The 15,219-nt window shown below is 43.5% G+C and overlaps 1 long non-coding RNA gene across 2 annotated transcripts; it reads left to right on the top strand.

Moving 5' to 3' along the window:
- Positions 1 to 1,025: 1,025 nt before the first annotated feature.
- LOC307204038 lies at positions 1,026 to 14,849 on the top strand. Of its 2 annotated transcripts, none has more exons than XR_013833480.1 (3): positions 1,026 to 1,070; positions 14,173 to 14,305; positions 14,742 to 14,849. It is a non-coding gene; the product is annotated as an uncharacterized lncRNA (long non-coding RNA). The 2 variants fall into 2 exon arrangements; XR_013833481.1 differs by lacking the exon at positions 1,026 to 1,070 and adding an exon at positions 7,898 to 8,009.
- Positions 14,850 to 15,219: the final 370 nt, after the last annotated feature.

Raw genomic sequence — 15,219 nt, 5'->3', positions numbered from 1 at the left:
CCCCAAAAGCTGAGAGACCCTCTGGAACAGGGTGGAAGGTGGTGTGTTTGTTGGCTGCAGGGGAAAGGAGGAATTTACAAAAAAACACATCCCTCCCACTTCTGTTTACAGAAACTTCTGCTGAGAAGAGGCTTCTGAAAAGGAGTCACCGTACTGAATATAAGCTACAATGTTAATTGTTCTGTACCTGGTTTAATGAAGTGTTCCATCACTAGTTTTATGAATTACTCATACTTTCAAAGCAAGATGATGGGTGAAATTATGCATTCAGTTAAAGGCATGATTGCATTTAAGGCATTTGGCATGTTTGTGTGCTTTTTCTTAATATATCAGCTACTAGAGAAGGCCTTCAGAACTGGAGCTATGGTATGTTGGGAAGTGGTTCTAACAGCTTACAGCAACTTGGAGTTGGTGGTGGGGTTAGCTGGGACTGCAGCATGCTGTGAACCCAATCCTAACCCCCCCTACAACTGCTATTTAACAACACACACACACACACACACACACACACACTCTATATATACTATATACTATATATACTATATACTATACTATATGTGTGTGTGTGTGTGTGTGTGTGTGTGTGTGTATGACCAAACATTTAATATAACATACAGGTTGGCCCAGCTGATGGTATGTGAAGGAGTTACTGCAAAAAAACTATATCCCCCCCACTTTTTGTTTGGTCTTGAAGCCAGCAAATGTTTTGGCATAGCCGGTCTCTTAGAAACAAATAAAAGATCAGATATTTTCCATGTTTTGAGGGGTGGTTAAAAATTGGCCAGGCCTTCCAGCAAGAATTTCTGGATTTTAGTTATGAAAAACAGCTTTGGTTACTTAGGAAATGTTTAAACACAAACACATCTTTTAACTTTATCTTTAATTCATTTCTCTCCCGTTAAGTTCTCCTCCATCTTGCTTTGGCCAGCTGGTTTTAATCATCCCAGGGAGAAATGCTATTTATTATGTGTGTGTCTGGGTCAGTGTCAAAACCTTCAGCTCCTAACCATTCTCTATGGCACAAAGGTACAGAGAAACCCAGGTGGGCTTTGAATTGCTCCAGAAAGTAGGTAAGCGAGAATCTATTTCTTACTTGCTTGTAGTTCGTCAAAGAGGAGATCACCAATTAATATTGGAAACTGACAATATTTGGCAATTTTCACCAATTGCAAGATTAGGAAAGCTGTAATAAGGAGGGATGGGTGTGGGTGGAATTCAAGTGAAATAACCAAGGTTAGGCTACTTTTTGTAAAATATAAATGTCTGGAATAAGTTATAGAGCACAAGCTGCTATACTGCGCTCTCCCTTTGCTCTTCCTGTTCCTCTCCCCACCCCCATCTAACTTATTTAAAATGTGGGTAAAAGGAGTGTCGTCTTTTGGCTGTGTACAATGCAGGTGCTTTGACATCAGGGGTAGTCAATGTGATGCTTGCCACATGTTGTTGGACTACATCCTCTGTTAGGAATGATGGGAGTTGTAGTCTCACATTATCTGGAAGGTCCCATGTTGGCTACCTTTGACTACCAGTAATTGAGTCTTATTCCTCCCCCCTTGACCCCTCTAATGGATCCTGCAAACCTGAGGAAGAAACATCATTATGGTCACCATTCAGGTGACAGGGTTCCCATTGCCAAGGGTGGCAATGAATCCCCCCCCTTTTCCCAAGCAGTTTAGCTACAATGGTATATTCAGGGAGGGGTACGTTTTCAATGGGACGCAGGTGGTGCTGTGGGTTAAACCACAGAGCCTAGGGCTTGCCGATCAGAAGGTCGGCGGTTTGAATCCCCGTGACGGGGTGAGCTCCCATTGTTCAGTCCCTGCTCCTGCCAACCTAGCAGTTCAAAAGCACGTCAAAGTGCAAGTAGATAAATAGGTACCGCTCCAGCGGGAAGCTAAACGGTGTTTCCATGCACTGCTCTGGTTCGCCAGAAGCGGCTTAGTCATGCTGGCCACATGACCCAGAAGCTGTACCCCGGCTCCCTCGGCTAATAAAGTGAGATGAGCACCTCAACCCCAGAGTCGGCCATGACTGGACCTAATGGTCAGGGGTCCCTTTACCCTTTACCTACTTTTTCAATGGTGAAACAGTGCAGAGAGCAATGAGCTGCTGAAGGGAGGAGGCCAGCAGTGGCAGCAGCCATGGAGAGGCAATGGGACGCTCCTTGCAGCTGCAGCTGCTGCAACCCCTGCCCTCACTGCTTGGGACGAGTGCTGGCTCATCCTCCCTGAGTTTGGCGGCGGTGCACTAGTGGGGGAAATCACAACACTCCAGGATCAAATTGGGAGCCAGGATGGCTTTTATAATTTTCTGGAAAACAGGGACACACTTGGAGGGTTTGCTGGTCCTGATTCAGATCTCTTCCTCCCACACTCCCATGGCTGCTCTTTCTAAACAAAAAGCAAGCATGTGATTCATATATCTTCTAAGAACATAAGAAAAGCCAGTATTCTGTTTTCATGGCACCATATTCCATACCACACAGTATGTGTGCAGCAACCTCTAGTGTTGTGAGGTCACTGGTACCACACTGCCCAATGACTGCATCATCTTCCAGGGGGTGACACTTACTAAGCAAAGGCCAACCAAATGCCTATGGGAAGCCTTAAAGCTGGCTTCAGCACTCTCTGCAACTGCACTTCCCATCAACTGGTATTCAGAGGCTTACTGAATCCTACAGCGGAAGTTCTATACAGCCACCATGGCTAGAAGCCACTAATGGCTTTACCCTCCATGAATTAGTTTAATCCTCAAAAGCAGCAGTTCTCAACCTGTGAGTCCCCAGATGTTGTTGGACTACAACTCCCATCATCCCTGAGCTCTGGCCTTGCTAGCTAGGGGTGATGGGAGTTGTAGTTCAACAACATCTGGGGACCCACAGGTTGAGAAAGGCTGCTCAAAAGCTATCCAAGTTGGTGGCTATCACTACTTCTTGTGTGAGTGAGTTCCATAGTTGACCATGCACAGTATGAAAAATCACCCCCTTTTGACTATCCCAAATCTTCCAACCTTCAGCTTCATTGGATGTCCCTGTGTTCGAGTGCTATTATGAGAGAAGATGTTTTCTCTATGGAATTCTCTCCCACAATATGTAGTTATGGCCACCAACTGAAACCTGGTGGGATAAGTCCCACGATAGGGAATGTAATAATGGAGGGATACAATCTATTTTAGAGAAATAGACCAGACAAGAAAGGAGGAGGAGTGGCGTTATATGTCAGGGATGTGTATACCTGTGAAGAGATCCAAGATTTAGAACCTCAAAGCCAAAGTGAAAGCATTTGGGTCAAAATTAAGGGAGAGAAGAATAACAGTGACCTCATTGTGGGAGTTTACTATAGATTCCCAAGCCAAACGGAGGACAAAAATGATGCCTTCCTGGAACAGATGGCCAAGCATGCAAAAGGAAGGGAGACTTCAATTACCCGGATATTTGTTGGATGTCAAACTGAGCCAAGAGCATAAGGTCAAACAGATTCCTCACTGGCCTTGCAGACAACCTCATTGTCCAGAAAGTGGGAGAAGCAACAAGAGGAACAGCCATTTTAGATCTGGTCCTAACCAATGTTGATGACCTGGTTAGTGGGGTAGAAGTGGAAGGATCATTAGGCGTGAGTGATCATGCTCTTCTGAAGTTTACTATACAGCGGAAAGGAGCAGCCAAGCATACTAGGACTCAATTTCTTGACTTTAAGAAAGCCGACTTCATAAAACTTAGGGAAGTGCTGGGTGAGATCCCATGGACAGTAATACTAAAAGGAAAGGGAGTTCATGATGGCTGGGAGTTTGTTAAGAGGGAGATAGTAAAAGCACAACTTCAGGCAATACCAATGAGACGGAAATATGGAAGGTGCCTAAAGAAGCCAGGGTGGCTATCTAAAGAACTTTTAACTGAGTTAAGATTAAAAAAGGATGTGTACAAAAAATGGAAAAGGAGGGAAACCACCAAAGAGGAATTCAAACAAATATCCAGCACGTGTAGACACAAAGTCAGAAAAGTTAAAGCACAGAATGAACTCAGGCTTGCTAGAGAGGTTAAAAGCAACAAAAAAGGCTTTTATGGGTATGTTCGTAGCAAAAGGAAGAACAAAGAAACAGTGGGGTCACTCAGAGGAGAAGATGGTGAAATGCAAACAGGGGACACAGAAAGGGCTGAACTCCTCAATGCCTTCTTTGCCTCAGTCTTCTCCGATAAAGAAAACAATGCCCGACCTGAAGAATTTGGAGCAAATGATTCAGCAGAGGAAACACAACCCAGAATAACTAAGGAGATAGTACAAGAATACTTGGCTAGTTTAGATGTATTCAAGTCTCCAGGGCCAGATGAACTGCATCCAAGAGTATTAAAAGAACTGGCAGATGTGATCTCAGAACCACTGGCAGTCATCTTTGAGAATTCCTGGAGAACAGGCGAAGTCCCGGCAGACTGGAGGAGGGCAAATGTTGTCCCTATTTTCAAAAAGGGGAAAAGAGAGGACCCAAATAATTACCGCCCAGTCAGTCTGACATCAATACCAGGGAAGATTCTGGAGCAGATCATTAAGCAAACAGTCTGTGAGCACCTAGAAAGGAATGCTGTGATCACCAATAGTCAGCATGGATTTCTGAAAAATAAGTCATGTCAGACTAACCTGATCTCGTTTTTTGACAGAATTACAAGCCTGGTAGATGAAGGGAACGCAGTGGATGTAGCCTACCTTGATTTCAGCAAGGTATTTGACAAGGTGCCCCATGATATTCTTGTAAAGAAGCTGGTAAAATGCAGTCTTGACTATGCTACCACTCAGTGGATTTGTAACTGGCTGACTGACTGAACCCAAAGGGTGCTCATCAATGGTTCCTCTTCATCCTGGAGAAGAGTGACTAGTGGGGTGCCACAGGGTTCTGTCTTGGGCCCGGTCTTATTCAACATCTTTATCAACGACTTGGATGATGGACTCAAGGGCATCCTGATCAAATTTGCAGATGACACCAAACTGGGAGGGCTTGAGAGCAGTACATGTGAAAAGGATCTAGGAGTCTTGGTTGACCACAAACTTGACATGAGCCAACAGTGTGACGCGGCAGCTAAGAAAGCCAATGCAATTCTGGGCTGCATCAATAGGAGTATAGCATCTAGATCAAGGGAAGTAATAGTGCCACTGTATTCTGCTCTGGTCAGACCTCACCTGGAGTACTGTGTCCAGTTCTGGGCACCACAGTTCAAGAAGGACACTGTCAAACTGGAACGTGTCCAGAGGAGGGCAACCAAAATGGTCAAAGGCCTGGAAACAATGCCTTATGAGGAACGGCTAAGGGAGCTGGGCATGTTTAGCCTGGAGAAGAGGAGGTTAAGGGGTGATATGATAGCCATGTTCAAATATATAAAAGGATGTCACATAGAGGAGGGAGAAAGGTTGTTTTCTGCTGCTCCAGAGAAGCGGACACGGAGCAATGGTTCCAAACTACAAGAAAGGAGATTCCACCAAACATTAGGAAGAACTTCCTGACAGTAAGAGCTGTTCGACAGTGGAATTTGCTGCCAAGGAGTGTGGTGGAGTCTCCTTCTTTGGAGGTCTTTAAGCAGAGCTTGACAACCATATGTCAGGAGTGCTCTGATGCTGTTTCCTGCTTGGCAGGGAGTTGGACTCGATGGCCCTTGTGGTCTCTTCCAACTCTAGGATTCTATGATTCTAAGCTTTGAAAAGAGGATTAGATAAATCCATGGAGGGAAGCCCATCAGTGGCTGTTAACCACTAGGTTCTCTCTTCACCGATGGAGGAAGCATGCTTATGAATACCAGTCACTCGGAATAGTAAGTGGGGAGAGCATTGATGCTCTCAGGCAGCGGCAGAGCATGAGTTCCTGATGCCCAGGGTGGGCAGACATGAGTGTGCATGCCAGGGGAGGGTGGGCACACACACCGGGAGGTGCGGTGCAGAGGGTGAAGGAGCCTGCCATGGCACCCCAACCCTCGCCATCTGCACTGCTGGAGTGAACGCCCACACCAGAACCAAGCAGGGCCATGCTGCACTGCTTGCTCACCCAAACGCACAGAGGGGAGCCGAACTAGATGAATCTTTGGCCTGTGCTATGCCCTGCTGAATGAGGCCAAAGATTTATCTAGTCCAGCATCCTGTTCTCACAGTGGCCAACAAGATGCCCATGGGATATATATAAAATTATTCTAAACATGCATAGTTTGCAAAGTGGCATAACAAACAATATACAGTACGTCTATAGGTGACTAGTGACTATTACGAACCATGTGCTCACACATCCCTGCCTTATTAATCACACGTGGTCCGAAAACCACCCTAGAAGCAGAGGCACAACTCCATCTTCTGAACTGGGGCTCCTGCCAAACTGTTTGTTTGGAGGTTTAAGGTCTGTCACATTTCATGTTTTCTGTTCTCTTCTCATCCTGCAACATTGCTTTCTGCTTTGTGTCATTTTCCTACTCTGTACTTCAGTGGAATCCCCGGGAGAGACTTTGGATTGCACCAGTTTTCCAATCTGGTGTGTGTTGTGTGTGGGTGGGGGAGAGTGTGTGGTCCAGAAAACAACTTCAAAATGGTCAAGAAGGCACAGAAGACGGTATTGCTCACATCTCTGGGAACTTGTTTTTCACACAACAGGAGGTATTCAATGCTAATCCTACTCAGAGTAGGAAAGGGTGGCAGATCACCAGCTCTCCATGCAGAAGGTTCCAGAAGGAACCGCCAGTGTCTCCTGCTAGATAGACCAATGTTTTGACTCACTATGAGGGAGCTTCCTTTGTTCCCCGTGTATTGATATAATATCTGAGTGGTTTCCAGCAATTGTACATAACATACATAATTACATAATTTTATTTGTATGCTGCCTTTCCTCAGTTCAAGTCATGCTCAAGGCAGCTTACAACATGAAAAACACATAACTACAACATAACAAAAGTAGTCATAAACAAAACATTAAAAAACACACCACCAAACTGAACAATTTCCACACAAATTGCATCAAGATCTAAAATAAAGAGTACAAAAAACATCACAGACTGGATGGTTAGAGCTTGGTGATAGCTGATAAGGCCAAGGTTGCAGGTTTCATCTCCATATGGGACAGCTGTGTATTCCTAGATGATCCTCAGGGTCCCTTTGCTGTCCTTTGAAAGAAACAGCAGTAACACCCCTCAGCATAAAATATATAATAATAACAATTAAAAGTTAAAATCTGCTAGAAGGATGTATCAGTTGCTTGCATAAGCATGGTGGAACAGAAAAGTTTTCAGCAGTTGTTTAAAAGTCAACTCTATCTGCCAAGTGTTGGGACTGCAAAGTGGCAACTCTTTCCACATGGGGTGAGAAAGAGCTCAGTCGACCAAGTGTTATGGGAAAGAAAATTCCAGGATGTCTCCACTGCAGTGCAATGACTTATTCCTATGGACCCTGGGTTGGCTTTGATGTCCACATCCCCTGTTGTATACAGATCTAATCATGTTATTACTTAGCATTAGAGGGACCACATGCATTTTACTCTACATGGGGGGGGGGGGCAGAATCTGGCCATTAGCTGTGGCAGAGAAGGTGACAGGCACAACAGACAGCCTGGAGGAGCTAAAATGCAGAAATCTTTCTCCATTACCTGATACTCCTTTCATTGTTTATATTAACAAACAAGATGGTAAATTGCTTCCTCTGATTTTCCAATCAGATGCAATTCCTAAGCATTTCTGATCATGGGTTTGATAGGAACACAACCCATGCCTGCTTTATTTTACCTTACATTGCACATTCTGTCTCAGCTGTGAGAGTTTATGATATTGGATGTCATATCTGTACCAAGTATTGAAAATAATAATTAAAAAGGATTGGGAAGAAAAAGTTGAAACAGAATGCGCCTGCTGAATCCTCCTTTTTTTCAGCAGGGTGTTCCAGAGGACATGGAAGGCTCAGTTTCTTGTTGTTGTCAGATGAGAATCAGGAACTCGGGGAATGACACCAGTCATGTTCCTGCAGTTGATCTCCGTGCAATATAAGGTGGTCCCTCAGGTATGCTGGACCGAAGGTGCTCAGGGCTTTGTAAATTAACAAATGGCACCTGACTCAGTCATAGAGTAAACCCACTGAAGTGAATAGACATAACTAAGTTAGGTTCATTAATTTCTATGGGTTTGCTCAGAGCAGGACTTAGCTGAATACACTTTTTTCACACTACAAGTATCTCCCCTTCCCAGTTTCACCAATTTATCATTAATCCATTTAAACATGCAGTTCTCTCTCTCCCTCTCTAAAGGAAACAGACAGAAAACATCTGCATATTGAGTAATATTAGGTAGAGTTTGGGTCTCAAGTGAGACTAACTGACAACCCTCATTTATTACAAAGGTGTCAGCTTAATTGGCTTGACGTATGATTTGGACTTTGGAGGGGGAGGAGTAGCTTTGGGAACTTCACGAGTGAGTGGGGGGGGACTATAAAAAGAAGGAGCAGAAACAGAGGGAGGCACAAATATTGATGTTAAAGGAACACGGAAGACCTGTTTTAATAGAGTTGCTTAAATTGAGTATTAGCTATTAAGCCATATGGTTTATATTACAGTCCTCATCTTTTGTTTCGTGCTTATGCTGTCAAGCTTTAATGTGATTGTTTTGATTCTTAATGCCTTAATGCAGCCCTCCTCTCTGTGCATTAGGCTAATAACTTGGGCCCTCTTAAGGGCAGAGTCATCATCCATTACTCTTCACGATTTGCTTGACCAGAAATAATGAAATATATGATGCTTTTTTTAAAAAAAAATAAATCACACAATCCCCTGATTATGAGGCCCAAAGACTGAAGTTACAAATATCTCTGGAATGTGAAAATGATGCCCCTGTTTCACATTCAGGAGTAAAGAAGAATGGCGTGCAATCTTAGGATGGTGCACATTTTGGTCCATCTACTATTGGATGGTATTCCCTATTTTGCCCTTCCCCAACCTGGTGCCCCCCCATATGTGAGCACGCCCCCATCCAGACTTAAGTACCTTTACCTAATAGGGCATGTGCAAGCGACCTGCAAATTCTTCTAGATGGATTGCAGCTGTGCCTGCCTCTTTCAGCCCCTCCAGGTCCTTGGAAACAGTGGCGAAGGGTATGTTGGGGATTCTGTTGGCCCACCCCTCTCAGAAACAGTCTCTTCCTCTTCTTCTGACACATTCTGGACTTCCCTCCCTTCTCCAACTGCTTGGACTCTTCCCCTTCCTCCAGCCTTGGCTCCTGACTAGTGGCTTTCACAAAACCCCATAAATGCTGATCCCTTCCCCTGGATTAACCTCTTCCTGCCCCCCACCCTGGTCACACACTCCCCAAAGCCCTGTCAGTCCCTGGCATCAGCCCTGGTAGTTGGACTAATGGGAATTTTAATCCATAGCAGCTGATGAGCATCAGGCTAGGAAAGGCTGATCTTCTTTTATTGATAGACAATATTGCAAGAGGTAGATAGATGAGCTGTCTGTATCATAGTGTTATATCTCGATATAACAAAGCTGTTCTGAATACAAACTTAGATATGGGCATCATGGAGTCCTGAGAATAGCAAATGGAGAGTCTAGCAGTACTTGACATTGCTGCAGTCAGAATGCTGAGGTGAGCTAGGCTTTTGAAGGTGGTACATGACACCAGTCAAGCTTGCAAAAATTTATCATTTGCCTGATAATAAATGTTGGAAATGTAAAGAGACTGAAGGCACATTCTTTCATTCTTTCACCTTTGGTGGACATGCCCAAGGATTAAGACTTTCTGGGAAATGATCCACAATGAAATGAAAAGGGTATTTAAATATACTTTTCTGAAGAAACCAGAGGCCTTTCTCCTGGGCATGGTCAGCCAATTGGTGCCAAAGAAGGATAGAACTTTCTTTATGTATGCTACAACAGCAGCAAGAATTGCAAAGTACTGGAAGACACAAGATTTACCCACCCGGGAAGAATGGCAGATGAAGGTGATGGACTACATGGAACTGGCAGAAATGACTGGCAGAATCCGAGACCAGGGAGAAGAGTCAGTGGAAGAAGATTGGAAAAAATTTAAAGTTTATTTACAGAAACACTGTAAAATTAAGGAATGTTAGAAGGAGGCTGGAATGAAGTTATGTGGCTTTAGCAGAAATATTATAAAGGATTAAGTAAAAATAAATTGTTAATGGATGAAAGGAAGAAAGATAAAGTTACATCATATTAAGATAAATTATAGGATAAAAATTGGGAAAGATGGAAAGGATTTGCTGAAATAGCTAATCAAACTAGAATACAAAAAAGGGAGGTGTGAGAAGGTCAAGGAAACAAGCAAATGAAAGATAAGTTATGGGAAGGTTCGTTGTGTTTTTTAATTGTTTCTACTTTTCTGTTTCTCTGTTTTTTATAATTTTTCTTTTTTTTCTATTCTTTTCTTTCTTTATTGTGATGTATTGTCAAATTTTTGTTTAACTTGGAGTTATCTTTTTCTCTTTTTGTAACATTTAAAACTTTAATAAATATTATTTTTTTAAAAAATGTTGTCATGGAGTGGCTGGACGCAGAGGAATGGCGGGAGGCACCAGCTAGGGAACCTCCAAGGGAAGAAGGCTCAGAGCCAGGGAATTGGTGGTGGAGCAATGATGAGTGGTCAGAGGAAGAAGACGAAGAAGACTGGGAGGTGGAGGTGTCAGAAGCTGAGGAGGTAACAAGGTTTAGTGAGCAGGAAGAATCTGTGACAGAGAGCAGTCCAGAATTAGAGTCAGAAGCAGAGGCTGCAGAGGAAGGGGGCCAAGAGGCAGTGATGAGTCAGGCTGGTGAGGAAGCCAGGTTGTCTCTACCTCCTGCACTGACCAGCTTCCTTCGCCCCTGGTCTCCCAGAACCCAAAAAGTTATGAAGAATGCAAAGCAAAGACAAGCAAGATGAAGGAGCCTCAAATTGCTTGGGAACCAGGGGAGGAGAGGACTTAGAGGGCAGTGGGAAGGTGGGAACCACCAGTCCTCGCAAGTGCCTCATTGGGGCAAGAGCTACCAGGAAGACTTGTTGTGCTCACTAGGACTGGCGTCCTGAGCTATTTATTTCTTTGAATAAGAATTAACACTACTGACGAAGTGTGAGTTATTACTTTGTCCAGAGGAGGGCAACCAAAATGGTCAAAGGCCTGGAAACAATGCCTTATGAAGAACGGCTAAGGGAGCTGGGCATGTTTAGCCTGGAGAAGAGGAGGTTAAGGGGTGATATGATAGCCATGTTCAAATATATAAAAGGATGTCACATAGAGGAGGGAGAAAGGTTGTTTTCTGCTGCTCCAGAGAAGCGGACACGGAGCAATGGATCCAAACTACAAGAAAGAAGATTCCACCTAAACATTAGGAAGAACTTCCTGACAGTAAGAGCTGTTGGACAGTGGAATTTGCTGCCAAGGAGTGTGGTGGAGTCTCCTTCTTTGGAGGTCTTTAAGCAGAGGCTTGACAACCATATGTCAGGAGTGCTCTGATGGTGTTTCCTGCTTGGCAGGGGGTTGGACTCGATGGCCCTTGTGGTCTCTTCCAACTCTATGATTCTATGATTCTATGACTTTCCTGCTCCTGGCTCCCACCCCTGACAAATATTTAATTAGGGCATTTAAAAAAATGTATAGTGGTGTAGAGTAACAAAAAGACACAACAGATAAAAACAGACAAAATGATCTCCAAAGAGAAATCTAATATTGCCTGAGAGTCAATATAACCACCATTCTTTGCAAACAGAATTATTAGCAAGGTGATGTTCTGGATATAACAGTACATCAGAACAGAGATGGGCAAATATCTCGATATTGGTTTTCTTCCAGTTTCTCCCAGTTTTAAGTTCAGTTCCCCACATTTTCACATCAGTTTACAATTTGCTTTTCCTTTACCTTTTTTTTTTTTAAAAAAAAGTCCCCATGAAAATTTGTCAACATTTTTGTGCAAAGTTCTCCTGAGAATACACTTTTTTCTTATGCAATATTTAATAATATAATGCATTTTTGTATGTTATTTTCAGCAATATGTATACATTTCTATGCACAATTTGCCCTTTTATGTGCATTTTTGTATGTATTACTTGGATGGAGAACAACATTGCAAGATTACTGTGTTTTTGTTTATACACTGTTGGACAGATTTATGTAAACAGCTGCACCAACAGGAGATATTGCAATGAGTTCTGCTGGGGCAACAGGACTGTCCCCCTTACCTCTCCTTCCCCTGTGCCCCAAAATTGGCCTTGAAGCATTAGCAGAGGTCCCAGAACAGTGTTCAGGGGAAGAAGAGGGGAGATTGTTCTGTCTGGCAAGCAGAAATGTTTGCACTGACAGAATGATCATAATAGCATGACACTGAATTCCTCCACGTTCCAGGAAGTGCAAATTACTTAGGTTCACCTTTAAATAGGAACTGATTCATATTTTCCTTCAGTCTGTATGCCAGAGGTAACGTTTGCAAGGTTGGTCATTCTTTGCACCAAGAAAACCAGACAGCATCGATCTCTGATTTTTTTTCCCCAGCAGGGGAACACACACGCACAAACGAACTATCTGGTTGGAATAATATCTGCAAATTTGCATACATCTGGTTAATTTGCATAACTGGTTTTGATGGCATTATTGATTATCCTATTTGGGATATTTTGACAGGGAAAGAGGAGGTAGTTCTGTGCTGCAATGGAAACAGTAGTATGGTACTCAGGGTGGAGAGATGAACTGAAACATCACTTCCAAAATGACCAGAAGTCCAGCACAGAGCCCATCTCTATAGCTCATCTCCAATGCCAGGTTGTTTTGTGTGCTAGGCTAGGCTACAAGCACCCCCAATTTCAATTTTTATTTTTTGCTAACTTATAAAAACAGGTGTAGAAAAAAATGAAAAGCACAAAGTTTTAACTGCTAAATTTATTTTAAATTGCAATTATAAGTAATAGAACAATCTTTGATTGTCTTTCTCAAATACAAAAGAAAATGCTTTAGCGCACAAATAATTTTGAATAATCGTGTGAATTGTGAAGTCTCTTAAAAATTTCAGTTTCAGGCACATCAACATCTCATTGGCTGAGTTTGCATGTGCTAAAATTTTCTGCTTTATAGCACTTGCTAGAAGCTGCATAAGTTCATTTTGGCTATCTTTTCCTAGGTAGTGAACCATTGTTTCTTGATCTTTAACTCTGCACAAATGTTCACTCATGATACAATGAAAAAGGATTAGATATTCTACAAACTTCAAAAAAAAAGTCAGTTGTTAGCATTGTACAACTTTTCAGATCGCCAAGTTTTGCATGCCAAGAACTCTGACCCAAACAATCAAGCATTCCAAGATTTGTCGTGAATATTGTTTTTCTTGCCTAATTTTCTGCTGGTTAACATCATCAAATGATTTTCATGTTCTCCCCAGGTCTGATAGTTTTCTAAGTTGTCAACATCCCCCCCCCATGTGAAGTCAGAATTGCTCCAGTGTTCTCCCAATCTTTTGAATCTGTTTCTTGTTGGGTTGATTCACTATTCTTTTTGCCGAACAATTTACAGCAAAAATAAAAAATGCATCTTTTGAGGCTGAATATATCAACCATTGATGGCACACTCCATCATTTGCTTGTCTCCTCTTGTACTGTGCAGGAGAAGATCTTCTGGTTTTTGGAAGCTTTGAGAAAATCATATGATACAAATTGCTGTGGTCCATGTTGTGTTATAGGTAAAGGTAAAGGTACCCTTGCCCGTATGGGCCAGTCTTGACAGACTCTGGGGTTGTGCGCCCATCTCACTTAAGAGGCCAGGGGCCAGCGCTGTCCGGAGACACTTCCGGGTCACGTGGCCAGCGTGACATTGCTGCTCTGGTGAGCCAGAGCCGCACACGGAAACGCCGTTTACCTTCCCGCTGGTAAGCGGTCCCTATTTATCTACTTGCACCCAGAGGTGCTTTCGAACTGCTAGGTTGGCAGGCGCTGGGACCGAGCAGCGGGAGCGCACCCCGCCGCAAGGATTCGAACCGCCGACCTTTCGATCGGCAAGTCCTAGGCGCTGAGGCTTTAACCCACAGCGCCACCTGAGTCCCTATGTTGTGTTATAAGATATTGCAAATTATCGCTGCAATAGTTCGGCTAGTTAGCAGGGTCACTGCAATCAGGCACAATACCACCATCTTTTGCAGACTTTGGAATACTCTCACTTTTCTTGACATCCTTTTTTACCTCTGTGTGTTTTCTAGAAATATCTCAAGTCTGTTAGGACTCTATGGAGCAGTGGGGCCACCACTGCGACCTGCCACCCTAGGCATCTGGTGGCCAGAGTCAAACATGGAGGTGAAGAGACAGCTTGGAGCTTTCCACTGCCTGCCACTGGTGAGTATCTTTCCAGCATCACTTCTGCCTGCTCTCACCAGTGGTGGGTGGAAGGGGCAGCTCTGTGCCCCAGGAAGGATGTTGGCATTATTCCACAGGCAAGCAGCCAGCAGGACACCAATGGAGGCCAGCAAGGCTGGGTGGAGGGATATGTCCACCCAATCCAAACTCCAGCTTGGCTTTAGATTCCTCTGTTAGTCTTTTGTGGGATACGAAAATGCGAAAATGACACGTGTTGCCTTAGAACAGCCAGATTTAGTTTAGGGCTGTCTGGCTGTAGTTTCTCTTGCTGTTTGAATGTCTGTCTCCAAGTGCTTGGAGGGTCAGGTGTTCCCTTTGTAGCAGCAAGACAAATGGAGCACAACATTTTTCAGGCTGCTTGGGATGCAAAGTAGGATGTGAATTCAAGATGATTGTTACTCTCTGGTCACTTCAGTTTTATACAGTTGGAAATAACAACAAGAGGAACATCGGCAGCCTGGTGGCAGGCAGCTGAAAGGTGTGACGAGTCGTTCTCAACATTAAAATGACCAACAGCCACCAGGGAGTAGGAGATGAGATTGCATTTGAGAAAGTGTCAATATCTACTGTGAGAAAATGACTTCAGAATATAATTTATCCTGAAACGTTTGTTATGAAGGCTGGGCCTGAAAATGTCTCTGATGCTTCCTATGGAAAAGTCTAATCCTGCACTCTTGAGCATTTTTGCAAAGGAGTCAATGAATGGAGTTTATGGGATCTAAGACTGAGATCCTAAGCATGTTTACCTGGAAGCACATCCCACTGAACTTGATGGCGTTTTTGGGATGTAAGGCCCCCGTTCTAAATAGGGAGGTGACTCACACACTGCCAAAAAGATTCACAGTTCAGCATAGTATTTGCATATGCTAATTTTTATGGCTAGATGCAACTTG

Source organism: Podarcis cretensis (assembly GCF_951804945.1).
Source record: "Podarcis cretensis genome assembly, chromosome: 15".
Taxonomy (NCBI): Eukaryota; Metazoa; Chordata; class Lepidosauria; order Squamata; family Lacertidae; genus Podarcis; species Podarcis cretensis.
This window is presented reverse-complemented; position numbering and strand designations above follow the sequence as displayed.